At 36.9% G+C, this 27,734-nt stretch overlaps 1 protein-coding gene across 5 annotated transcripts in view; it reads right to left on the reverse strand.

Moving 5' to 3' along the window:
• Positions 1 to 27,734, reverse strand: part of CCSER1 (coiled-coil serine rich protein 1) — a 1,085,521-nt gene that overhangs the window by 550,946 nt on the left and 506,841 nt on the right. The window lies entirely within an intron of this gene.

Raw genomic sequence — 27,734 nt, forward strand, 5'->3', positions numbered from 1 at the left:
CCTGCCTCAACCTTCTGAGCACTGAGATAGATCCCTAAGTCTCAACATGACAACACCTTCTTTACAATGGGTTGGGAGGATGCCATGTTCTTTCTTGACTGGCCTGTATCTCCACTCTGAAGGTAACACATCTTTTCATATGAATCATGAAGTGTGTAAATTATGTATTAAGTAAAATTATGTTTATATAGTTTTTTTCCCTTAAGAGTGAAATTACTGATAGGATGAAAGGTAAAAGGAATTAAATGAATTTCACTGAATCACCAACATTTACACATGAGGACCAAGGTTAGCTGTGGCACTTTGCCTGTCTATATGGCTTTATCCTAGTACTACTCAATTCTGTCACCTCATTTCTTATTTTGATATACTTATGCATTGATCTGTTCATGAATTGGGGTGGTGGTAGGGTTTATGGGGCAACTACAAGCCGCAATTGCATCAACAGATGTATTAAGGGGTATAATAAGGGTTGCATTGTCATTGCACATTAAGTAATTGCCTTTTCAGAGCATATGATGGACAGTAGATAGTTTCTGATGAAACACAGCCAAAATAACAGAGTAGTATGTGTGTGTGTGTGTGTGTGTGTGTGTGTGTGTGTGTGTATGTGTGTGTGTACATCTATGTGGTTGATGGCAGGTGTCTCTTCCTTAAATTTTAAAACAGAGTCTTTCCCAGAATTTGGAGATTACTGATTGGCTGGAAAAACTGCTGAGGGAGCTTCCACCTCTTTCTGCCATCCACACACATCACAACTACGGTCACAGATGGGCACGCATAGTGCCAGGAAGCTGAACTCATCTTCATACTTGGGCTGCAAACATTTAATTGACTGAGCCATTTCCATGTGCATGGGTGAAAAAACACATGTCTTATGTTCTTGCTGATATCCTGAAAGTTCTCCTTTGCTAGATTAGAGAAAACAAGCATTTGTTACATGGTCAATGGGGAAGCTAATGTGACAAAGGTCAATAAACAGTGAGGGACTGTAACTTTAATCCAATAACCAAGAGGAACTAAGTTCGGCCTAGAGTCACATTATTGAACTTGAAGTGGTGCTCCAGGTCTATGAAGACCATAGGCCTCTCTAAATACAGTTTTATTCAGCAATTCAGCATCTAAAACAAAGCTCAAGAAAGAAGCTGTGCCATGTGTCCAGTCACACATCCTTGTTATAAAAGCAGAATACAGTCAGAGGGGAGGGAAGAAGGGGAAAATGGGAGGGAGGGAGGAATGAGAGGATACAAGGGAGGGGATAACAATTGAGATGTAATATGACTAAATTAATAAAATATATAAAAATATTTTTAAAAAATGAAAGCAGAACATAGAGTTAGTACCAGAGGAAAAAAGCAAAGAAAGTGGAAGGAAGTAGTAAAGCCAGGTGACATAATTTAATGTGAAAAGCAGTGACGTAAGCACCGTAAGTGCACTGACCATATTTCTTAATATTTCCTACATTGCTCATTGTTACATTTGTCTCTAAGTAAATTTGTTGCTGAGAAAATGCCGAGTGTAAAGGTAATGAATGTGCTATTAGCCAACCTGCTACTCTGAAAATACAGACCATAGACACTTGTGAAAAGCTGTGTTGTTTGGGGCTTATGAATCCAGAATGCTAAGAGTCCGTCATGGCAGGAACACAGCACCAAGCCGTAGGCAAGGAGGCAGAAATAGGAAGCTGAGAGATCACAGCCTTGACCAAGCTTACAACAGAAGTTGTGAAGGTGTAGGCCAAGGTAGGAACTCTCAAAGCCAGGCCCGGTGACATTAGTACTCCACTCTGCCAATCCTTCCCAAACAACACTACCAACTGATCAAAGGCCTGAGCCTCATCCAAATCATCACAATGATGATGAAAAAAATCAGGCAAATGCTTAAATTGTCATAACTAATAAATACTGACATTTCCTTCTTAAATATATTTTATTAATTTATTCATATTAATTTAAAAGATACTAATTTCAGGCAGGCAGTGGTGGCACATGCCTTTAATGCCAGCACTTGGGAGGCAGAGTCAGGCTGATCGCTGTGAGTTCAAGGCCAACCTGGTCAACAAAGCAAGTCCAGGACAGCCAAGGCTACACAGAGACACCCTGTCATGAAAACCCCTAATAAATAAATACATAAATACATAAATAAAATAAAAATAAAAGATACTAATTTCACCTATATATAAAAGTAGTCTAAAATAGTTATTTCTTGCATCATGTTCTAGACATGATCAATCAACACCGAATTGATTATTGAATCAGAACATGAAAATATTACTAATAAGTGGTATGTAGGTCTAAAAAAGGCAAGTTTTTCCTAACCTATTAAGGGGTAAAAAGCTGTTAGGCAGCAATATAAAATAAAGATTATTGAAGAACATTATGAATAATGATTGTCTTACATAGACGTGTTAAAATAGAGTATAAGCTAGTTATACTAAGATTTATTATCAAGCATTTTTTTTTAACCTTATTCTTCCTGGCCAAAAAAAATTTATACAGCATTTATGCCTAATAGTTCTATTTTCATCTCCAAGGTAAAACATACTATAAAAAATTAAAAATGTAAAGTACATTAAACACATAGCTGTAAGGCTCCAAATGTCCTTCTCAAATTCTTAGTGTCCTGAATAGCTGAGGGAGACAGAGGCACAGAAATCCAGAGCAGTGACACCTACTGGTGTGTATTGCTATTAATCATTCCACAGCTTACAGAATGCACATAAGTGAAGCTTATAGTGTTAAAGTGACAAATAGGAAGAAAAGGCATAAACAAACAAGGCTGCAGACATTTGTGTGAGTAAGCTCCACACAAGTATCTCAAGGGAGGGAAATGCGACATGCACAAGAGCTGAGGCCAGGAAAATGTGGGAAAATGTTCCAGGCTGAATCTCTGTGCAATATAACAAACAAAACAAAAACAAAAACAAACAACAACAACAACAAAACCCAACCTCCATATTGCTTCTTGGCAGTAAAAAGCATATGAGATCCTATAATAAAGTAGCAATGTAAACAAAGGCCTTAGATATAGAAAGAGAACTATTTCTAGACATGACTGGGTCAATGAGCAAATTTTAATCACTTCAAATACTCCTTTTAGAAATTAAAGGAGTCAACTATTTTACATCAATCTAATATAATGCTCCCATGGAGAAGGCCCCATTCTAAGCCCTCTAATTTTATTCATGCCTTACACACCAGCCTAATTAGTTGATTTCTAGTGTATGGAACATCTCTGTAAACCTGTCTGCCAGTTAATGCTATTAACTCCACTTGCCTCTTATTTCAATGATGTCCTAAGTCTACCTTTTCCATAACAGGCAAAGTCATGTCCAGCAAATGCGCAGGACTCTTCATTACTGTCACAACTCACAGATAGTTCTGCAGAAAGTTTATTATTTCTGTGTCTCCAAGTTCCCTGCGGATTGTTTAGTATGTCAGTTGTTCAATATATATTTCTGAGAAGTAATTGAAAGAAATTTGAAACAAACCAAATTTAGGAGCCAGACCATTTAGCTGAACTTCTTGTTCAGCCGTGGAAAGTGCTAGCAGATAGAAAGTAAATATTTTACACAAGCAGAATGACAGAGGCCCAAACATTCTGTCAATGATTCTTATGCCTTTCTCTGAAATTCATGAGTAAATATATTTTCCACAAGCCATCTAAATTAGTTTGATCTCATCAGCAGTCATAAACTAATACTGTGTAGAGACGGCGACAGACCAAATGAGAAGTGAAACACCAGAAATCAGAAACACCATGCATTATCACTCCGAACTTGACAAAGTATGTACAGAGTTGTCCAACAGCATTCAATTTAGAATAATGGATATTTCCCAGGTGTTTTATTTTTCCTAAGCGATTTTTAAAAAATAGAATCTTTATAGCTCTATTGGCTTATACAGATAAAAACTTGTTTTTTGTTTTAAAAAGAAAAATTAAAACAAAATACACACCCAAATCTGCATGGGAAATATGGAAGGAAATCAGCAACATTGACCAAAACTATAATTCAGTCTTAGCTTAAACATTAAATTTAATATAATCATGAATTTATTTACATTAGTGTAATATTTACATGTTATAAGCAACTCCTTGGTTTTTTATACTTTCATTAATTATCAAACAAATGAATGTTTGTCAACAATACTTTGGTTCATTAAATTCTTTTTCTTCTGAAATTTGTGTTATCTTAAAACCTTTAGCTATAAAAGTTATGTAATAAAGAATGCCCACTTCTGGGAGGTATAGTGTTATAAGAAAAATGGTAAACTCCATGCAGTGCTGCATCCTTCAAAGAAAAAGTAACCTTACAAAGCTAAAGCAACCACAGAATCAGTGGGATATAGCCATATACTGCAGATAAATCCTGGTTTTGTCTGTGTTGTTCTCGTGGAATTACTTTGCACAGGATGAAACCCTGTGCATCTTGGTTTCTTTGTCTCTTGAAACCTCCCAAGGCCGTCCTAAACCATGGGACAGCTGCAGTAACTTGGTCTCAAAGGTAGATTAGCCAGGCAGGTAACTGGTTTAGGGCAAATGAGGGTGTTTGTCAGAAGCTGATGCATGAATTGCTCTGCAGGTAGACTGCCAGTCTCCATTTGTACACATATTTGTCAGATAATTCTACAAATTACATATAGTACAATTTAAGCAAACACACAGTATTTTCTAGAAGGATTTTATGTCATTTTGTCCCTCAACTTCAAATTTACACTTCATCTCATGGCCTATAAAAATGGAGCTATGGGCATTAAATGTTCTTTCCCACTAGCTTGAGAGATGTTCAGTTTCATAAGTAGAAGGTGCTATGAAGACACTGTGCAAAGAAGTGTTCTTCCTTGCTGAAATATGCTCTCTAACAAACAGGCTTTGGCAGTGTAGGCCCCTTGCCCAGTACCAGGCCCCTGCAGCACTCTGCTCCCCGAACTGCCCACTGTTATAATACCTGCCCATCAGTAGTACTCAGCAGCCAGAAAGGTCCCCACAGGAACCTATTTAGGTTGGTTTTGTTGCTTTTGTTCTGTTCTGTTGTTTTGTGTGGTTAAGGCAGATCCCTTTCTCAGCATTCCCCAGAACTCAGCAAGGTAGATTTCCAGCCAGTATCAAGAAGAGACTTGATACCCTGTGAGCATATACAGGGGGAGTAGGTCCCCTTCAGTCACAGTCACAGAGTAAGGGGAAAAATGAGAGGGAGGGAGGAATGGGAGGATACAAGAGATGAGATAACAATTGAGACGTACTATGAATAAATTAATAAAATACATTTTTAAAAAAAGATTTCCAGCCAGTTCCAGAAAGCTGCCTTGAAGGAGATTTCCAGCCAGTACTACACTTTCTCTGCCATACAGCAACGGTAACTGAATTCTCTCTAGCACTATAGAGACAGCACAGTTACAATCAGTGAATTCTACTGTGGTTAATTTATCTCAATCTAGAAATAATGGCTACTCCTTGTGGCTACCATTTCTACATTGCCTTGTGTTATCTGTCTTATGCTTTAGTGGTAGTTGTGTTAACAGAATATACTAATACAGAAAATAAAGTTTCTATTAAAATTTCTGACTCAGATTATTGTGCAATTTGTAGTTCTTCAATTGATACAGTACTTCGCAAAAAACTTGAAATATAAAAAGTAAATATGTTAAAAAATAAAGTATTTGAATGTTTTGGAGGGGAGTGGTAGTAAACCAAAAAGAAGGAAATCATATTTAGAGTGTTGTTTTGGCTAGTTTGACATCAACTTGACACAAGTTGGACCTATGTGAGAAAAGGGAACGTAGATTGAGATAATGCTTCTCTAAGAATTGCCTGTAGGTAAATTATAGTAATTGTCTTAGTGATTGCTAAGGAATGGCCCAGCCAACTGTGGGTGGTGTCATCCATGGGCAGAGCTAGCTAATGGAGAACAAACCAGTGAGCAGCACATCAGTCACCTCTGCATCAGTTCCTGCATCCATTTTTCTGTCTTGGTTTCCTGTCCTGACTCCTCTCAGTGAGATAATATGATATGAAGGTTGTAGGTGATTTACAGTGAATCAAAATAATTTACCTATTAATGTGTACTAATGTGTAACTCAAGAGTCAAGCCTCAAGTCCTGGTATAAAGTACCTACCAAGAAAATGTAGAAAATCACTAATTTAAAACTGTTTCTAAAGGAATAAAGTTGTCCCATTATAGAGAATTGAATCATGTAAGACTAGTGACAATGATTATATTATCTCGGACTATTTTTTAGTAAACTATAAACATATAAAAATACATCTAAAGAGAAGGATTTTTTAAAAATCAAAAATCAATTTCCTAATTTGATAGAAAAATGTTCAGGGATTTAACTCTTCTTTCACACGAGCTATAAAAATAGAGAATTAATAAATATCCTTTGATGTGACAAAAAAAGAAGCTACTCTTTCATCTCAGCTCTAATGGAAATATTGCAGGAAAGGCACTATGTTTTGTGTATGTTACCATGGCCATAATTTACATTCTAATAGCTTTTAGCAGTTTCAAATGCACAACTTGATTGACCTGAGCTTTTTCATGAAGGTTTTCAACCAATCAGGTATCAATATGTATCTGGATTTAACATAATTATCAAAATTAATTTCTGATGCAAATCCCTGTGACAATACATCTGTAAAAATATGTTTTGATGAAGAAAATAATTCTTTTCCAAGTTCAGTGAGCAGGTCTACACAGAGAAACTGTGTCTCGAAAAACCAAAACCAAAACCAAAACCAAAAAAAAAAAAAAAAAAAAGGATGTTCTACCCAGTGGTTTTCAACTTGAACTTTACAACCCCTTTAGGGATCAAATCAAGCTGCGGGAGTCACCACCTCACCCATTAGAAAATAGATATTTATATTATGATTCATAACAGCAAAATTACAGTTTTATGAAGTAGCAACAAAAATAAATTTATTGTTTGGGGTGACGAGAACATGACAAACTGTACTGAAGTGTCTTAGCATTAGGCAGGTTGAGAGCCACTGTCTAGTCTGAGAAGCTAGGGAAGGTAAAGAGGCTGAAGAGAGAGGAGTGGTGAGGCTAACACAGCCATTCTGCACTGAGGGAGGCACAGAGGCTCCCACGCTGAGCATGGGAGGCATGTATTCTTCTTCATAGGAAAAATTCTCTACTGTGGGCAGCTGCTAGGAAAAGTGAGTCAGGACTGAAAAGACTTGTCATCATGACTTGTTAAACCAGTATAATTTAGGAACTCTCAAGTGCCATACTAATTTAAAAATATTATATTGCAATATATATCAAAATCTGTGTCTGTCTTGGTTGTTTCAGCGGGCCCCTCCCTCCCTCCGTCCCTCCTTCCCTCCCTCTCTTCCTCTCAGTCTCTCCCTCTCTCACTCTCTCCCTCCCTCTCCCTCTCCCTCTCCCTCTCCCTTTCCCTCCCTCCCTCTCTCTCTCTCTCTCTCTCTCTCTCTCTCTCTCTCTCTCTCTCTCTCTCTCTCTCTCTCACACACACACACACACACACACACACCACATTCTTTCTATGGCAAGGAAGTTATAATGGCATCGTATGGTATAAATTGGTCCCCTAAGGTGCTCTTCCCACTTGGGTTTGCTGTTTGAGAGGAAGTGGGACTTTTAAGATGGGATGCAGTAAAAGCGGCTCTAGGGCTGGCTTTCTGCACTCTAGCCTAGTCCTTGATTCATCCAGAGTTTTCTGCTACAGATCAACCGGGCTCTATAATAAGCCACACCACAAGCTCACTATGTAGCCAGGAAGAACCTTGAACATTTGATCTTCTTGCCTCCGCCCCTCACATGATGTGATTACAGTTGGGTGTCCCCACTATATTCAGCTATTACTATAGGATGCAAGGCAAATCCAGCCTTTACTCTGCCTCTAAATGGAGCCCCACCTTTAAACCCTTCAGCATAATGTTCTACACCCTGAAACTATGAGCCAGCACAATCATCACCTCTGTAAGTTACTTCAGTGACAGAGACAAGGAAAATAACTAATGCAGGTAGTGTTGTAATAACATTTTGACGATAATATTTTGACGATGCATGATAATATCCAAAGTGCTTCAAAATTCGCAAGATCTGGACAGGCTTGGCTAAGCCTCAAGGGTACCAAAGCATACAGTAATGCACTTTATATTATTAGCTCTCACATTTGAGAAACTAAGCAGCATTATTATACTCAGAGTCAGCACAATTATAGTAATTGTTATAGACTAAAAAAATATTGGTCAGACAAGTGACTAGAGAACAGAATATTTTGTGTTCTCTCCTGGAATGGATTCATAGTGCTGTAGAAATAGATTAAGAAATTATAGCTTGAGGATGAATAGAAAATCCTAACTAATTTGTTTGGAAGAAAGAAACATCAAAAGCTCTAATAACGCTGCCCACTTAGCAAATAATAACTAGTTAAAAGATAGGAAACTGATTTTCTACTGGAACTGAGTTTACATAAAAGTATCTTAAATAAGGTGTTGGTGGGAAGTTAACAGGTTGTTTCCATAGATGGTCACAGTGTAAAGCAATTCCAAGCAGCCTCTAATGCAAATCATTATATTTTAATTAAAGGAAAAAGAGCAATCTTCAAACAGGGGAACTGTAAAAGAGAAAACAGAAAAGAGACAGCAGACAATCTTCCAACTGAAGAGGGCCTCTGCTTGTGACGTAAAGCCCAGCTCCACTCACTCACCAGGCAAGGTACAGCCAGAACTAGCAAGAGAGGCCACATGCTTTCTGCTTAAGGGGTTGCATGATTTCTGAGGATATATGTCACTCTAGTTTCTATTAGCTGTAGAGCTGCGAGATGCTGCTCTTTTCTCGTCTTTTATACAAAATGTTTTTTTCATACAATATATTTTGATCACATCCTCCCTCCCTCAGCTCATCCCAGATCATCCCCACCTTCCCAAATACCCAACATCGTGTTTCTCTCTCAAAATTAAAAACTAAGAAAAAAAAACGAAAAACTTAGAAACAAACTAAAATTTCAATATATTCAAACCTGTACTTGACTTCCACCAACCGTTCTTTCGGCATCGCATCAGTGTCTCTGATTCTAACCTAGTCAACTCAAGAGACTTCACTCTTGACCAGTCACTGCTATTTAGGTATTAGACTAAGCATCCATAAGCATTTTGTATTGAAATTTATGGCATTAATAAGATGAAGAGGTAAACACTAGAATCCCTATTCTATTACATTCATTTATTTCTTTTTTTTTTTCCAGGAACATTTTTTTTCTCCTTTATTAATTTATTCTTGTTACATCTCAATGGTTATCCCATCCCTTGTATCCTCCCATTCTTCCCTCCCTCCCATTTTCCCCTTATTCCTCTCCCCTATGACTGTTCCTGAGGGGGATTACCTCCCCCTGTATATGCTCATAGGGTATCAAGTCTCTTCTTGGTAACCTGCTGTCCTTCCTCTGAGTGCCACCAGGTCTCCCCCTCCAGGGGACATGGTCAAAGGTGAGGCACCAGAGTACGTGAGAAAGTCATATCCCACTCTCCACTCTACTGTGGAGAGTGTTCTGTCCATTGGCTAGATCTGGGTAGGGGTTTAAGGTTTACCGCCTGTATGTCAACAATTCATTTATTTCTTTGTCCACCCATGGTTTTGTTGGGGTTGCATGGTTGAATTTACATGTAAGCTATGACATGAATATTGAAGTCAGCTGGTTGGAGTCAGATCCTTTATATTTGTGGAGTGTTTACTTGGTTTACTCTAGATGTAATACTACCTAGGATCCATGGCTATTGCTTCATGCTGCAGCTTCCTAGGCAGAGTGCTAGTGTTTCACACACATGACATAGCACCTTAAAGGAAGAAAGCCTCACTTGGCTCCCAGTCTTAGAGCTGTAGCCCATGGTTGCTTGGGGCTAAGCACTTGCAGAGAACAACATGACAGTTAGAATAAATGGAAGGCAATGTTCTTCATTTCTTGGGTCCCAGAGAGACAGGAAGAAAAGGAAGAATAAAATCATGAAAGATGCTTCCGGTGACCTCCAGCTAGGGCATACTTCTAAAGTTTCCACAAACACTCACATTAGTGCTGACAGCTGAAGACTATGTTTTCACACCCAAGCCTGAACGGGACATAACACATTCAAACCACTACAGTTTCTTAGTGCATTTTATACTGCTATAGAATTATAACAAAACTGGCAAAATATAAACAAAAGAGATTCACTTGAGGCATGTTTTTGGATGTTAGGAATTTTACAGTTGCAGTTGTATCTGGAAAGACTATGATGATAAACCTACTTGAACAGAATGCATACTAGTACCTGGTTAAAGGTTCCAATCAACACTGTCAATTTAAGGATTTACTTTTCAACACAGGAAATATGGTAGGACACTTTTAAACCACAACAATAGCATATATAGTGTGCTCACAGTATATTTTCCTCCTCCATTCTTTGCAACCTTAGAGATGGAAATTTTCCCATGTGCCTTGTTTATCTCCAGAAAACACCAGGGGTAAGTAGGAGAGGGCATACAAGAAAAGACATAGAAGCAAAGCCTATGAATGGGCAAGGCCCAGCTGGACAGGTGCCTGCTCGTACGCTTGAAGGCCTCCTAAGTGGTATCTTCTGCAGTTTCTGATATTTAAAACCACATTCATCAGAGTGACAGCTCAAAAGGTTATGCCAGCCCAAATGCCTGTTCTGTGAGCATATCCATCATGCCTTGGGGCATCAGTACCCGACAGTTAAGAGAATGAAGAAGAAGGCAATAAAATCCTTCCATGTTTACTTTGTTTTTCCTATCAATTTTCACCCAATATTTCACGTAAAAGAACCCCACAAATCTCAGGATGATCCAGAACAGAAACATACCTATTTAAGCACACTGAAAAGACAGCCAAGATGAGTGTTTCCTCCTAATCCTGAGGTAATTGGAAGCCAGTATAAGAGCACCAACTTTAAATGCAAAGTCATTCCTTGTAATTCTAGCCCCAAGTGAGTAACAGGAAATCACTAGAAAATTAGAAAATATGCACAATTATGTCTCAGACCTCCTGTTGCCTGTAATAAGGCAAGCACTTCACATGTTTGGGGAAATGAAACAAAAGTCTCCCCAATGTCCTGCACAAAATTAAAACAATCTGGTACATCCTATTTTAACTTCACAAAATTAAAACTATATTATACTTGGATATGTCTCTCTTGGGCAGTTTATATTTCCTAACCTGCCATCTTTAATGAGAGTACTAGGTACCACTGGCAAAGCCTTAGATGTTACCAACAAATCAAAAGAAAATGTCTTTCAATCAGAATTAAATCAAACATGCTCAAGGGGCAAATCCTATGTATCAAAATCTAGTAACTCTAGGCATATCACTGGTGTTAGATGATAGTTTTACTAGGTGGTCTCATGGCTCCAAGGCAATCAGCAAAGCAGACATTACAAAATTATCTAACCAGGGAATAGCAAGTGCATCTAATGCCATCATTGTTTCATGTTCAAATATGAAGCTGTAAGCAGCTGTACTACATTGGAAAACCATAAAATAAAATACTGAAAATAAAAAAAGCACGTAGAAATGAAGAAGAATAAAGAATAGAAGCAGTTGAAAAGGCATATTTATTATAAGCACAGTTCCCATGTTTGTGATCAATGTCTGAAAATGGTTCATTACTAGAGAAGATTAAGTATATATTTTTTCTGTTTACTATCATTCTTTGAGGAATCTTAAAAGGAAAGGGGATTGTATTGCAACTATTAATTCAAGTAGAACCACATATTATTATTGTGGTATTAATTATTGACTTAGTGTGCTGAGATGTTAGGACTGAAACTACTTTTGGAAAGTGCATGTGGAGTTCCAAAGGCTTACAATGTTAATTCTTAGCAAGAAAACAATGCTTCACTTTGGAGGTTGTGTAGATCATTACTTTGATGTGAGTACTAAGGAGATAAGTGAACTAAAGAGACATCTATAAGGATGAATATGAGGATTTTAAAGAAGATGTCTTATGTCATGAGAAAATGACAACTGTTTATTTAAGGCAAAGCTCGCTGAAGAGATTGTCTCATTTGATAGATGAAAATTGCATTTTTCACACTGAAAATAGATTAATTTATTCATTAAATACATCTGAGAATGCTGATAGGTTAGACAATGGCTCTTACTTCTATAGACTGGATGACTCTGAGTAAATAAAATATAATTTAGGGTTTCACAAGTACCTTTGCACAAGTCTTTAAAAGTATTTTTTTTACTATGGTACTTTGTCTTATTTTATGTGTACACACATGTACACACAAACACACAGATATTTCACCTGTATGTATGTGTGTGCATGGTACCCTTTGATGCAGGAAGAGGGCTTGAGAGACTTCGAAACTAGAGCCACACATGGTCTGAGTTACCTTGTGGGTGCAGGGAACCAAATGTGGGTTCTCTAGAAGAGTAGAAAATCCTCTTAACTGCTAAGCCATCACTCCAACATCTAAGTCATTTTGTCTTGTTGTTGGTTCAGGATAAACCATGAGAAGGAAGTAAGAAAAGTATTACTAGAAGCCCCCATAGTTTCAAGAGCTAATTGATAGTGCCGTTGGATTAGAGGGAAATGAGACTCTTAGGGTTTAGGAAAAGCACTATATAATGAAAGATGCAATGCAAGCAAAATTATGCTGTGTGTTTCCTACTCCCTGATGTGGGAGGGTAGGTACAGTGACATGTAGTTAGTGTGTGCTAAATCTGTATCTTCTTATTTATCTACAGCATTGGTTCTCAATCTTCCTAATGTTGCAACCCTTTAATACAGTTCCTCATATTGCGCTGACTCCCAAATATAAAGTTATTTTCAATGCTATTTCATAAATGTAATTTTGCTACCGTTATGAATTGTAATGTAAGTATATTTGGAGGCAGAATTTTGCGTAAAGGGTCTCAACCCACAGGCAATGTATAAAATTTAGATTTGCATTTCATCTATGGGAGCTATGAAGAAAGTCACAATTTTATCATTTTATAAATACCCATTGCTAAGAGAAATATCTACAAAATGGTAAGGGTTTGTCTTAAGCAGCGTTATTTCAGGTTGAGTTGTACTAGTTCAGTGCTTCTGAGTAAAATTTTCCTCTTTGTGATAATCTAAAATAAGCAACTCCAGTGAACACAGTTTACTTAACAATAGTAGATGTGCAAACCCCCGGGAGAAGTTCACCACCTCAAGTTAAAATCCTCACATGGAGTTGTCAACAATGCATCTACTTTATAAACCCTGGAAGTATTAATATATCTGTTTATCCATCTATTTTGTAGGTAGCATCCCCATTTGCTGTGGTTTAGAAAAACAAGTTGTTTTCATTTATATTTATCAAGTGTTCTATTTGTCCCTATTATTTGTATCTACAGCTGAAATAGAGCTCAAATTTAAAAACTAAATCAGTTCATTTCTAGACATTTCTATTGCAAGAATAGGCTCTACAAACAGCCCTACTAAAATTGAGTATCTATGTTAAAGGAACATATTTAATGTGATCTTGCTACTGTAGGTAACTGGGAAATATTAGTAGCAGATATTTTTATTAGAATGATGAATTGGGTAGTTATGGGAACATTGATGCTGTATAATAGGACTGTAATTTCAATAGCCCCATTAATTCTTCTGACAAAAAATTTATTTAACAACAAACACAACAAAAATGAGTCACAGAAGTTATGTGTGACAGACACCAAAGAAAAACTCATGCAGTTATCATTACCTCACTTATACAAAAGAGAGGCTCAACTTGGATATGTCCATGAGTTATGGTGAGAAGCTGGCAAATTGATGCTATATCTTCAGCTACTAAATATTTTCAGTGTCAAAAATATTCCACCAAGGCAGTATAAAATAAACTTTACCTAACACTTAGTAAAGGAGAGTTTTCTCACAGTGTACTCTCCACCATAAAATGAAAATGGTAAACCTTCTTTAAGGTGTTGCTAACATGATGACAGATAGTTCATAAAATTTCAAGGATAAAATAAAGTATTATTCTTCCAGCCTTAAGTTCAATTACATGGGATGAGTGACATTGCCAAGTGTATGTCTTTTGCAGAAGGGCAGAGATAACTCAATTTATGCAGGCAATTGTGTGCAGTGTAGTAGGCACACTGTTATCTTTCTAGTGGCTTATCTGTTCTGGCTAAAACAAATACGCCTACTGTGACAAAGTTCAGAGCGCAATAAAATGTACAGATCTGCATCCTTCAGGAATGATAGTTTTCTTCAATGACATATTACAAGAAAGCCCAGAATCTAAGACAACAGTCTGCAAGATATTAGAAAACTGAGATCACAGTGCCTGTTGTTTTTAGCTTTAAAAATTCAGATTAGCCAAGGAGGGGAAAATCTGAGTGGACATTTGACTTGTCCTCCTTTACACATCAAGTATGAAGCCAGTTTCAGGTGAAGCCAGGGCAGTGGCAAGTGAGAGCGCCTCTCAAGCGTTCTCTTATCACCTGGAAGGTTGAGTCCAGTGCCCTCCAAAATCCTTGAGGCATTTCCATGCTAAGCTTAGTTAATCCTGTTTGTCTGTGGGACTACCTCAAGATGTGATTTAAGTTAGGAATGGGAATTTAAAGAAAGCAAACAGACTATAGTGTCTAGGGAATAATACGAACCACAATAATCACTTATTTTACCATGAAAATGTTCTTCAAACTTCTGCATTTGGAAGCAACATCCAGGAAAGCATAACACGAGTGCAGGTAAAGTTCTCAATAGTGTGGTATTCGTCTGCTCACAGCAAATACAGTCACAGTTACACGGATTGTTTGTCACCTAATAATTCTCTAGGCTTAAGAATTAAGCTTAGTTGTTTTGGGGTTAAGATGTTTTTCAGGTCTAGATAGATTTTTAAGTTGATAAAGACAATAAACTACCTACGGCAAGAAGAAGCATGAAACAATCAGGAATGTCACCATGACCACCTCAGAGACTGTGACATATTAGTGAACTAGCTGCTCTAAAGTTAGGTTTTTTAGTTATCACTGGGCTGGATTTCTGACACCTCTAGTAAGCTGTCACCAGGCACCTGAGAAAAGTCTACAAAGAATAACTAATATCTTGAAAGAAGTATTTATATAAAGAAAATTTGAATTGTTTCCTATTTTATCCCTGCTTTAAAACCTAGAAGTCTGATTGAAGATGGTGTTCAAGGAACCAGACAAACCTTTTCAAAATCAATCCTCAAATTTATAATATTGATGTGATATCCTTACATCTTTCTGAACTTGTTTTATTACAGAAAACTGGAAGTACTAACACTTCTCAACTTGATTCTAAAAATTAAATGCACTTGTAAATCTTAGTAAATCTTAAGCATCAGCAAGAGTGTCTATCAAAGAACAGGTGTTCACCAATTAATCACTATCTGTTTACACACCTGTCCTTTAAGTTTGGCATTTCCTTATACTGCTATCTCTGGCCCCAAAGTGATTGTTGAGGAAGGCTTCCAATTTTTAAAAGCTGATCTATTGTAAGTTAGAACATTCACACATACATACTATTAAGCAAAACAAGACATTAATTTTTTCTTTCTTTTTTTTCTCAATTTTAATTTGTTCACTTTACATTCTGATTATAGTCCCTACTCATCACCTCCTGGTCCCAACCTCCCTCCCTCATACCCACTACCTCTCTACCCTAGGTTTCAGAAAGGGGGAGCCCTCCTCCCCTATTAGCTGAACTCAGCTTGTCAAGACTTATCTGAACTGCTTGTATCCTCTCCCTCTGTGGCCAGGTAAGGCCATCCCACCAAGGGGAAGTGATCAACGTGTGGAGACCATAGTCCATGTCAGATGTAGCTCCTACTCCACTTATTATGGGACCCACAAGGAGACTGTGCTGCCTATCTACTACATCTGAGCAGAGGGTCTATGCCCTCCCCATGCATGCTCCTTGGTTGGTGCATAAGTCTCTGCAGCACCAACTCACCCAACCCTGGCCCAGAACTGTTGCCTCCATTGGTCTCCCTGTGGGTCTCCTGTCCTGTCCAGGTCCTTCTATCCCTGATTTCTTCATAAGACTCCATGTGCTCTACCCTGAAGTTTGGCTGTGAGTCTCAGCATCTGTTCGAATCCCCTGAAGGGTGGAGTATCTCAGAGGACTTCTGTGGTAGGCTCCCCTCCTGTTCCTTCTCTTCAACTGCTTCCAGTGTCTATTCCATTTGTCCTTCTGAATGAGAATTAAGAATTATCCCTAGGTTCCACCTTATTATATAGTTTATGTCTGTGTATTATAGTGTAGTTATCCTGTATTATGTGGCTAATATCCACTTATAAGTGAGTATACATCATGCATGTGTTTCTATTGAGGTACGACAGAAGGTAAAGTGAGACACTCATAGTAAGTTTACTCTTAGCTAAACTTAAATGAAGTTGTTCACCTGACCTTCAGAGAGAGAAAGCAATTTTACAAATATCTTGGTTTCAACCAACATACCAATAAAATGGCTTCTATTTTAACTCTTTTTTATTTAATTTTAAACTATTTTGATCATTTTGTACAGGAGTAATGTACTTACATAAATTCTTTTCCTCCTCTCCACCTTCCAACTCTTACAGAGTTCCCACCACTCCACTCATTTTTTTGACCTTTTTTTTTATAATTATAATTATTATTGGCGCGCGCGCGCGCACACACACACACACACACACACACACACACACACACACACACACACGTGCGCGCTTAAATAGTCTATCAAAGATGTGGGGACCCATGACAAATTCTGCCATGTCAGAAATCCTGTGCTTAGGCTGTATGCTGTGACCTTCGAGTTGCTGACCTTTACCTCACCATGAGGTCTTGTGTTCTAGGCTATCCTTGGACTATTTAACTTTGAAAGATGTAGAGAAGTCTCAACTTGGAACCACCCAGAGGATATAGGAAGTTCTTACAAGGAACTACTCAGAGAACTAGGAAGTTCTATAGGGAGTAATTTAGGCTATTGCATTCTTGCCCAGGGGCTAGGGTGAGTGAGATAAGAATAGATCCTATTGACCTTGCCCTATATATGTTCCTGCTAGTTGCCAATAAAGTAAATCTTGATCAGAAATGTCCTGATCATTATTTCTAACGTCTCTGTATCCTACTTTCAATCCCCACTCCCTCTTTCAGGTGAACCCTGATTCGATTTTTCCCGCGGGCTGGGACCTGAAACAAAGAGTGAGTCCATTTCTTTCAGGAGCCATTAATTTATCCGTGGGTAGAAACTTGAGATTTCTTCCACTCACTTAGCCATGTCAACTGGTCTTATCATTGTGCTTGCCTGTCTTTTTTAGGTGACTATATTGTTGGGATTTATTGGGTACAACTTCCTTTTCTTATCTAGGAGACACTATTTTATAGCAGAAATATTAGTCCTCCAGCTTCTATGATCTTCCCATTTCCTGTTCTGCATTTTTTTCTATGAGCTTTAGCTATAGAAATTGCGTTGGAGATGTATTCATTATGGCTAGGCAACACTGTCAATTTTGATCAGATGTGGAATTCTGTACTGATATTCATCTTCTGCAAAACGAAGTGTGGTAAGAGCCACACTTACTTGTTTGTGTACGAATGGGTTTTATAATGCAGTTAGGAGTTACGGTGGTTTAGGAAGTAGCAGTAGTAGGTTCTTCTCTAGGGTCTATGTCATCACCAGCCCTGGGTAGCTTGGCTGGGTTTGCAATTTCCAGACATGAATTCTCTTCTACTGAGAGGGCATTAAGTCCAATTAGATGGCTGTTGGCTACACCAAGATATAAAAGCCACTACTGGACCCTTGGGGACATCATGCTAGCTTAGTCATTGCTGTGCTTCATAGAATTTACAGCTGAGGAAGACTATTAATTGCTTTTCTCTCTGTGCAGCTTACAGTGCACCTTTACATAATATGAGGGATAGTTCTCAGGGAGAAGGCTTTCATGTCAATTACAGATTGATTCCTGTCAGTTCTGTGTCCATGCTTTTCCAGAAAAATAATATGAAGTAACCAGTACACCTTTTGTGTTGTGTTGCTTCAGTCATCCTGCAAAACACATGAGAAGGGTTTTTTTCTGTAAATCTTCAAATAGGAGTCAAGTCTGATTTGTTAGCTGCTAATAAAAGCCATTTTGATCTTAAAAATTGTTATAATTTTCATCAAGTCATATACATCTAAACACACACACACACACACATACACACACACACACACACACACACACACACACACACACACACATCCCTTGAATTGCTTTCTGCTATAATACAATAATATTTTGGTATAGTTTGTATACTTTATATTCTGCTGTATTTTATAAATTTTATACTAAAATTTGAAATATATATTGGTTTTTAAAAAACAAAGAGGTGAGGATATGTGGAAATTGCAGGATACACTTAATAGAAGATGTTAAAAATATTTAAAGAGTCAACTGTCTCAACTGAACATTATAATATATTACATTCTACATATAATGTATACATTAAGTTCTGCTAGGTGCCTCAATTGATCAATGCAGATACCTACTCCTTTTAGGCTCTATTCATGACTGAACGGTAAACTCTTGTCCTGCTAACATTAAACTATGCAACAATTATTTTTCTGTATCTGTGACATGCTGCAATATGACAACACTCTGTGATAAAGACTTAAACAAGTATTTGGGATTGCTACAACAAATGCTGTGGAATATTAAAGATTGTATCTTTTGGCAGCTCTTCATCAGGGTACTGGAGTGCGGAAGAAACCAGAGGCTAATCCCTGCTATGTATCATAGGATATTGTCAGCTTCATACTCTACATCTGTCTCACAGTGCTGACTAGGAGAGTAATTACTGCTGAGATAAGCCCTTTCTGGAATATGTGCAATTAATTCTCCTGGAAAAAGAATGAAAGTAGCCTGACACTTTAATAATGTTTAAGTATACCTAATCTATTTCTTTTCTGTCCCTAATGTTTCCTAAATATGAAAAAGAAAGAAGATTTGAAAGTACTTACAGCTGCCTGTTCTTATGTAAATCTTCCACAGGGCTGTAATATTCTATCTTAAAATGACTGGCATGAAATAATACTATAAATTATAATAGCACAAGAGGCAAGTGGGGAATTACTTTCAAGCTGAATTCAGGATGTGAATTTTTATGCAGAATGGATGTTTCTCTTATCAAGTAGGAATTATTCTGTTATTAAATCTTCAAGGGTGTACAATTTCAATCAATTTGAATTTTGAATATAATTTTAAACAAAATGAAATTATTCTTCTCTCCAGATTCTTTATGAAATGCTATTTAACCATATGCATTTATTAGACTTTTATTTCTAGCACCCTCTTTATGTTATACTTAGTAACTTGATTACACATGAGCTGTATTTTCAATGCCTTCAGGTTTCCAAAACTGCTCAGTTCTATGGCTCCTAAGTGTCCCATGCATTTCTACACAAGTGCTGACAAATCGTCCTCAACCTTGCCTTGCCCTCAATAAATGGCATCTCAGAGGACCAGGATGTGACTGCTGCTTATTTATATTAAAGCAAGAACATCATTTTCATACTTATTTTGAATGAGAGGAAGAAAACTGAATAACACAAGGGATTCTTTCTCGAAATTCTTTTATATTACTTGATTTTCTAGAGTTGAAGTTTTACCAGGAGGAAAAGGCATTTACCTCATTGCACTGCTGTGTTGAATACCTGCAGCAATATTTTAAGATTTTTTTCCATAAGAAAAGCTTATGGTTAAATAATGTGTATTATATTAATATTAGCAATGTTCAGAAGAGAAATACAACTAATATTTATTGAACTTTGCAAATAGGAAAATAGGAAATTTTAATAAGCAGTGTTTTAAAACGCAAGAGTCACTTGGATATATATATATATGTACAATGAGAGGAGAAATAGTTATGGAGATATTAAAGTGTAGTGGAATATTTAACCTATAAATTAAAATTTATAAGCATTAACGAAAATGTGGGCACTTAGCTTTCACAAGTTATTACTTAACTCTTTAAATTTTTAGTATAATATTTTTATTTGTGTGCACATATGTTCAAACATGTAAATATTGCTGTGTAGATGTGCATGTGGAGTTCAGAGCACACCTTGTGGAGGTCGGTTCTCTTTTATGATCACATGGCTCTTGGAGATACAGGTCAGGTCATCAGGTGTGGCAACAGATACTTTACCCACTGACCTGTGTCACCAATTCAGTTCTTAACTTTAAACAAATAGCCCAAACAGTTTAATTAAATGATGGAATTCAGTAAATGATGTTCCATACTTCCAATGCTAATTTTGAATCTATAGTTGATACAGTCATACGTAGCAGCACCCAGTATATAAATTATACTAAAGATTTTCAACTGATTTTCTTTTTGTGTTTCATCTCTATAACTGGAAGTTTTCTTAGCTAACTTTCATTTTAAAATGAATGGTGATTTAAAAATAAGTAACATTATATGATAAGTTGTGTGTGGATAATTTAATGACCTAGAATTAATTAAAATGAGATATGTGTGCATGCACAGAGAGAGAGAGAGAGAGAGAGAGAGAGAGAGAGAGAGAGAGAGAGAGACTTCAAGGAGGACTCTTAGCACTGATATGTTAGACTTTTAGTGGACAGAAATAGTAAATACAGGTGACTTTCAGGTGATTATATTATTAGCATACTGTATAGTCAGATTAACCTCTTACTATTCTACTCTGAAATATGTTGTAGTTGACTTAGAAACTAATGTTTTTCACTACAGTCAGTTATCAGAAATGTAACATATTAATAAACAGAAACCTTTATTCATTCTTGGGATTTAAAAAAAAATCTCCTTATTTGGAGGCCGTAGTGGCTAATCCCTATTGCAAGCTTGACTAGAAAAAGCAATCCAAGGCATTTCTAAAGGGAAAAGCTGAGGGCAAAGATCAGTTCTGAATGTAGGCAGCATCGTCCCTTGCCTGCTGTCCCAGGCTGACTAAAAAGGGAAACGAGGGAAAAGGAGCTGAGCATGGGTATCACTTCTCTATATCCCAGTGGAGGGCAACAGGTGGCACTCCTCCATCCATACCCATGTGGTAGAACACTTTCCCAAAATCAGAAGCCAAAACACACTCAATAATCTCTAAAGCTGCTTGTTTCAAGTGTCAGTTGCAAGGATGAGAAATGTAATGAATGCAGAGTGGTGAACACTCATTTTCCTTATGATTAAGAATGAACATTTTGCAAAGAAAAAAAAACCAGCAGAATAGCTGCACTTAACACTTGTAACTCAATCAGGTTACAGAAGATGAGGAAACCATCCAGAGGGGAAAAGCTTCATAGCAGAAGATACGAAGATTAAGGATCTTGAGACTTTCATAATTCATTTTGGCTTTTAAAATCATCTATACATATTCATTTGATATTTTACCAAGTATAAGTAGTATGTGTGCAAATTACTTGTGAAAACTCTAGTGCATGTGTGACAACCAACACAAAATAGAACATTTTAGTTCTATTCTTCAGAGTCAATAAAATTTTTAAAGATTTATTTATTATTATGTACACAATGTTCTGCCTGCATGCACACACGCAGGGCAGAAGAGGGAATCACATCATATTACAAATGGTCATGAACCAACATGTGGTGGCTGGGAATTGAACTCAGGACCTTTGGAAAAGCAGGTGGTGCTCTTAACCACTGAACCATCTCTCCAGCCCCCAGAGTCAATAAATTAATTGTATGTATCAGCAAACAGCATCCACTTACTTAAAATATTTTGAATGAGCTTATAGTTGAATGGCAAATAGAGATCATTTTATTCCTATATAACATAAAACACACTTTTCACCACAAATCTGAAACCATTTATGAGAATTCTGCACCACTTACATGATTCATAGCTATCCACAAGACTATATCCATTCCCTAAAACACAAGGCTACATTTCACCACCAATGGTCATCGTAGATCTCAAAGATTTACTGTAGCACATGAAGATAAAGTTTGTTGTGTCCCTCAATTTCACATTAGTAATAAAAATAAAATTACATGCTATTCTTCAATATGACCTTCACTAAGTAGACAAGAGAGAGGCTAAAACTTTCCATGGGCAAGAAAAAATAATTCCATCGCATAACACTCAGTTTAATACAGTTAAAGTTATTTGAACATATACGTAGCCCATCCTATTAAGTTGATTCTGATTCGTATGAATATATTCAGATCTTGTGAATATATTAAACTTTTGGCTCTAAAATGTACTGTATTAATTTCTTACGTAATTGACTAAGATCCTAAAATCTTAATGTTGCATTGAAAAATGATCTTACTCTTAGTACAAATTGCTATGCCAAGGTGGGTTGATATCCATGGGAGTATTCCTTTATCTGATCCTTTTCTGAGGATAATGAGAGATAGGAGAATGGTGCAGAGGTGAGGTGAGAGGGAGAGAATGGGAAGAGAGGAGGGAGGGGAAACTGCAATCAAGGTTTAAAATAAATTAACTAATAATAAGAAATGTACACTACCAAACATACAAACAAAAAACTCCAGGCTTCATGTGATGCCATGATGTTCTTATTATATTGGTATAGTTGAAAAAAAGGGTTCATTTTTCTTCGTGTTCATCAGAAATACATGGAAGAAAGTGTCTCAAAAGAAAGTTGCATGCTTAATGTGGCTCCCTGGCATCATTCGTCCTGACACAAAGCTAACTGCTTCTGAGGTAAAAGGGCACTGTGAAGCCAGGACCTAAGTCATGTGGGAGAGTTCATGTCCTCATCAGTATTGCAGAAGATGACAGACTGAGGACTTTATTCTCATTTGGAGTTAACTGGAACCACCATACACATTCATTAGATTCCTTGTGAAGTCATTTACACTAGTGCTTTGTGTGATCCCAGCATGTAGAAAGCCATGTCAATAAAATCATAAATCCAAATCCAACCTAGACTGCATAGTAAATGCGTGACAAATCTAGGCTATATATGAAGACTATGTCTCAGATGCAAGCAGACAGACAAGTATTGTGCATCCCCCAAACACCAACAACCCTAGACCAAACAAGAAAAATACACAGTAAATGTCTTGAAAGACAAAATAACAAATAGCAGCCAAGTCAATTTAATAGAAAAGCATTTAACTACATATAATTAATGGCTCTTTGTTTACACTACACTTAAATTATTATTTTGCAATTTGAATAATCATTAACATATAGTTATTACTGGAGATCAAATTGGTGCTTGATGATATTGCTAAAAGTTATATGTCAAGAATGAAGATTTAACAGGATTTAATTTACTCACAATTTTGAACATTTCAATCTGAGACCATGTAGCTACCAGGGTTGTGTTTTTATGAGTGCTATTTCCTGGCTTAAAGACAACTACCTTCCCTTTGTGTGTGCATATGGCCTTTGATGAGAAAGGAAGGTGGGACAGATAAGAAGATAGGGACAAAAAGAACAGAGCAAGAAGGGCAGAAGGAAAGAGACAGTCAGACAGACATGGAGACAAAAATCTTCCTTTCATAAGCCACCTGTCCTCATGGTCAATATAAAACCCTGTCACTTAACAAGCCTGAACAGAGTGACAGCTATGCCGTTCCCTGTTTGAGTGCTTCTGGCAGAGCAGGACAGCTGTGCTGTGGGATGCAACAGCTGGGATTAGATGCTCCCACTGCCAACCAGCTCCTTTCTACTATACACCAGGGGCCACAGTGTGTAACTCCTTTTTTCCTTCCAATTAGTTGCCCTATGATGTACATAACTTGAGTAAAAGCTGATATTGTACTATTTAAGGTTCCCCTGGACATCATGAAACAGTGTAAATCATTGCTTTTATCTGTCAAAACCCAATAAAGCTCATAAAAGTAAGTAATGCATGAAATCTTCATAGGCGTTGATATCAGACTCCTTGAAATTGTTCCTGAGAGACCTAATTGCTTATTGCCTTCTCTCTCTCTCTCTCTCTCTCTCTCTCTCTCTCTCTCTCTCTCTCTCTCTCTCTCTCTCAACAGAGAAAGGGATAAATTGGAAATTTGAACAGAAAATACACTCACATTAACAATCCAGTTAATAAATGGGATGCTTTTCTCAAACTATGTGTAGAACATAAAATCAAATGATTACTGTGAATTTTGTAGCATCTTCAAGCTTCATAAAGTCTACCAACCCCAGAAGCAGAGAGTTTGGAGCTATGGCAAAAATTCTGAAATCATGGGGAAATAAAAATAGGCTATTTTATGAAATATCTGGTAGAACTTAATGATGGCAATGCTACTTTATTCATAACAATAAACAAGCAGGAGCACAACCTAGGAGCACAACTGTGCGCTCCCCCACTCACACAGAAAGGCCCCCTTAGAAGAGGGAACATTGAGAGGTGGCTGTGATTAGATGCCATCACAAGGTGGGGCCATCAGATGGATTAGATGGAGAGAGCTCAGAGCTTGCCATCTTCCTTTCCCTATGTGTGCAGTGAGAAGATGGTGAGCCATCAACCAGGGACAATCCTCCCTGGTACCCACTCAAGCTGGTACTCCAATCTCAAGTTCACGACAAGACAGGACTGGGAGAAATTAGCTTCCTAGGACATATATAAAGAAAGGTTTATCTCTTCTGCAGGATTCCAGCTCCCTGGAATCTGCATGCATATCCTTATCTCATATAATTTCAATGATGGACTGAAAATTAATATGGTACCTATAAAGCAATTGTGCTCAAATGGCGGACATTGTTAGATATATCAGACATATAGTAATACATGTAGGCTGCTCCTGATGTCTACTGGGGAACTGGAAGATGCTCGTGAAACCCTATCACACACAGAACAACCAGTCACAGTAACATGACAATAGTATTGTTGAGAAGATTGGAAAGTTGGCTGTTGGAAAGATGGCTGAAAAAGAGGCATTCACAATTTTCTCTTGTGTATCAATACTAAATGACCACTGAATAACTCCTTACAATGTGAGATACTATTAAATTGAGAGATAAGTGGCAGAAGAGTTAAGTACATTGCTAGGTGTATTAGAAGGCATTTCTAAGAAGGATTACATCATGTTGGCTGTGAACTAATAAATTATGTAGTCAATTCATGTGTTCAAAACTGGAAATGTATATTTGAGTTAGTGTAACTATTGATGATGGGCTTATGAGGAGGAAGAGAGTCACTGGGAGAGTAATATTGAAGGATTTATCTTCTTCATCCATGAAGTTTTGCCCTACTATAATCTTAAAGCAATGAAACCAATTGATCATTGGTTGAACACACATGTTCCTCCTTTATTTTTTTTCCTATCAGGTATTTGATACAGGAGTGAAAAGTCTGAATAACAGTATTCAGCTAACTAAACATGATTGCAATGGATTCAGCTTTCTTAATCTATGGTTTTGTTGGGGAAATTACTAATAAATTAATTCTTTAATAGTTAAATAGATAGGTTTGGTTATAATAATAAATATTATTATATTTATATTATATTATTGCATATGTACCTATGCAATAACTTATAAAGTTTTCTGTGTTGTTATCTATGTAATAATAAACAGCTGCTAAACTGGTGTTTGAACTTTAATTCTGTTTTGTCACAGGCTAGCCACGGTCACAAGTTAGCCTGCTGCAGTGACTAACACCTGTAATGTCTCATCTTCGGAAACTGAAGCAGGAGAATTGTAGGAACTTAAGGTTCTCCACAGATGTATAGTAAGTTCTAAACCATCGTGTGATGAAGAGTGAAACCATGTCTCAAAAAAAAATACAAAGTGAAAACAAAAAGAATTGCTTATTTTTAGTCACAGAACCACTTTGGCCCATATTTTCTGTTGACTGCAGCAGCTTCTGGTTCTATGAACTTGTGTACTTCATACATTCTTCAGATCTGGTTAGAGTTGTTTCTCTTTTTAATATTTCTTCTTCCTTAAATCATCACACCCTTTCCTTACCCGATAGTACTTTTTACAAAAATAAACTTCGCTGCAAAAAGTAACATCTTTCTTTTGTCAAAACATTGAACGTGTTTATGCAAACTTTGCAGCACAGACATTGAAATGGTGCCTTGATTATTACTTTGGAAAATTTCAAGTCTAAGTAGCCAATTTCTCATTTTATTATGTCAGGAAATCCAATCCTTTCTTGTAGGGAGGGGCACTGAATTATTGTAATTATAGCTGTAGAATTGACTCTGGAAGCAATGATTTTCTTCTCATTTTACTGAACAAAGAAACGTCTGTTTCTTGTACATTCTGTTTTAAACCTGATCAAACTGATGGTAAGAAGAAAAATGAACAATCTTTTTCTGAGTTAATTACCGAAAATAAGCACTCCCGGGCAAAACGAATGAACAGAAACTCTGTTATTTAAGATTGATTATTCCATTTGATAATAGGTATCTGTGCTTGATATTTAAAATACAAAAATATTTCTCTGTTCCATGCAAACAAAACTTGGTTACAATAAACGCTGAAAGCAGCAGTTCTCAACCTGTGGGTACTGACCCCCAGGATATCAGATATCCTACATATAAAATATTTACATTGTGCTTCATAACAATAACAAAATTACAGTTATAAAGTGTCAATAAAAATATCATAGTGGAAGGGATCACCACAAGAGGAAGTGTATTAGAGGCTTATTGCAATAGGAAGGTTGAGAACCACTGACCTAGAGCAAATATATTAAATATACATTTTTATTATATAGTAGTTACTGTCTGTATTATTGATATGCTGCTGATCCTTTTGAAATAGGTTGTTTCTTTTTTATCAGTCTAAAATTCTTTCCACTTTACATCCTGACTTTATAGCCGCCTCTCTTGTCTCCTCCAGGTCACCCCCCTGTCCCTCTTCCCCCTTTCCCCTTATAGTACAGGAAACACATCTCTTGCCTATGAATAGTCCTCTATTTTTAAGTAGTAGGTTAGAAGTTTGTGAAGCCATATTAACATGCTTCAGACTATCAAATCCTATTCTCAAAAAGGGCCATTTCCGTAAAACCCTGTCTGCTGTTTAGACTCCATAAAATCTGCTATGAATGTTACACTGCACTAGTATGTGAGTGGTACTCAGCAGCTGGCCTGTGAACTCAGTTATACCATTAAATTGTTATTTATACCTATATAACACACCAAAATGAATATAGTCAACTGTTAAATCATCCTATAATATGTGTTTAACTCAGAATTATTTTGTGACACTGATAATATCTAGGAGTGTTTTCTACTGTGTTATACATATTTTGCTGGCATCTTAAGAATTCTTGATGGATAAACATTCTCCCTTTAATTCTTATTTTATAATTCTATAGTTTTGTTTATATCTAGAGTACTGATATTCATTTTAAGCTGCTTCTCATAATGTTTGCATGTGGAAACATCTAGAAAAAAAAGCCTGTTTTTCTTCTACATAGCAAATTTGCTATTATGCTTTAAACATCTGATTCCTTATATTACTTTATGATAAAATCACCCCCCAAAATAAGCTTTAGATAATTTGTATTTTGTGAGAGTTGTGCATTAATTGTAAATCCACAACGTATTGAAAAAAGGCTAAGTTTGGTGATCACACAATATAAGTAAAAGCTGTTTGGTTTGCGAGAGTAATAAGTGTCTTCCTTCATATTGTGAGTTTTCTCGCTAGGCATTTCAGTATGGAGTGGAATCATTCAGAATACAAAGTGTAATGTGGCCTTAGCCTTGACCATTACAGGGAACTGAAAGACTGCAGCACTTTCTAGTAGTGTGTAAATCACTGTACATATAAAATACCTGTTGTAAAAGGACTACAGCTTTTATTACTAAAT

The sequence above is a fragment of the Acomys minous genome (assembly GCF_964271855.1).
Source record: "Acomys minous genome assembly, chromosome: 6".
In the NCBI taxonomy this organism is placed as follows: domain Eukaryota; kingdom Metazoa; phylum Chordata; class Mammalia; order Rodentia; family Muridae; genus Acomys; species Acomys minous.